Source organism: Aplysia californica, unplaced genomic scaffold (assembly GCF_000002075.1).
Source record: "Aplysia californica isolate F4 #8 unplaced genomic scaffold, AplCal3.0 scaffold00072, whole genome shotgun sequence".
Classification (NCBI taxonomy): domain Eukaryota; kingdom Metazoa; phylum Mollusca; class Gastropoda; order Aplysiida; family Aplysiidae; genus Aplysia; species Aplysia californica.
Genome location: NW_004797342.1, coordinates 800,656 through 802,116, shown reverse-complemented (window position 1 = coordinate 802,116; position 1,461 = coordinate 800,656).

Genomic DNA, 1,461 nt, shown 5'->3' with positions numbered 1-1,461 from the left:
CAACAACAACAACAACAACAACAACAACAACAACAACAACAACAACAACAACAGCAACAACAACAATAAGGACAGCAACAATAAGGACAGCAACAACGACAACGATAACAACGCGAAAAAAGGGTAGGGGTGGGGATAACCCAGATTAACAGATCGAGATCGACAATTTAACTCATAGGTAGCCGATTTATAAGACCATAAATAGCTGTATGTTGTTTGTGCTTGCTTACCTCATTGCTTTTCTCCAAAAAGCTTGTTGTTCTGTTAATTTTCTTTTTTTTCCGACCCACAACTATGTAAGGAAAAATATTTCCGCCCCGGGGGCGTGCAGCGGGTTTGTGACGAGGTCTTAATTCCGGTTGCTAACGACTCCACAGGCTGTTCAGTACTCTCTTGGAGCTATGGGCTCTGCAGTGACCCTCCTCGTGTCACATGATACTCAGTTTGTCACGTGACCACGTGATCTGGCCTACGTCCAACGCGCTAAAAAGCACTCTTTGGGAATACGGTGGTCTTCCTGTTGGCCTTGTTTTGTTTTTAATTGTTTTATTATACGTTGTTGGTTTTTTTCTCCCTTGGTTTTTTTTCTTTTTCTGGCGAACGTACACGCTGTTTGTTGATTGCTGTTATTATTTTCTTCTGCATCGTATCGCTATTAAAGAAAGATGAAGTTGAGGAGTACGTGCAGAGAGGTCTCATATGTCTCTGGTCTGTTGTCTGTGCGACAATTTCAAATGTAGAAAGAACCTCAGCTCCAAACTTATCAGGACCTCGACTAACTTTATTGGCAAATTCGCGTCAATTTCTGCTTTAGAGCTAATCTCTAAGGCATGGTGTTTTATTAGCCTAGCGTACCCGATGAAAATTTGAGTTTGATACAACCACTGTAGGGTGTGATTGTGATTCTACTCTATAGCCCTTACTTTGAAACATTAATTGTTTAAGTAACGTGCTCGCACAAAAATTACTTTTACAGTACCTACCTGATTTAGATCTAACAATTTATTTTTCCTTAAATTTCAGAACCTGCATAGATCTAGTTAAGCTCATAAATTTTCAAAGTTGGTTAATTTGCAATGTAGTATTAAATTTACCTCTTTAGAGCAAAAATTATTTACTTCGAAGCGTTTCTGGTCGGATTTCAGAGAAAAGAAGGTTTTTGCAACTTTCAGAGTGATAGCTTGCTAGAAACTGTAAAATACAGACCTTGGGAGTCCATCACACTAATTTCCAGCTATCCATGCCAAAGTCCTTGAAAGCGTCGCTTTCTTTTATGTTCTGGATTGTGCACAAAGCATCTCATTCATAACAAAAGTGGCTTGAAGGGTTAAAACAGCCATTTACAACCCACAAGTGTCCAGCACTTTAATTGCTCTCTCTCCTTCTGTTTCCTCTGCCCCCCCCTCTCTCTCTCTCTTTCTCTCTCTCTCTCTTTCTCTCTCTCTCTCTCTCTCTCTCTCT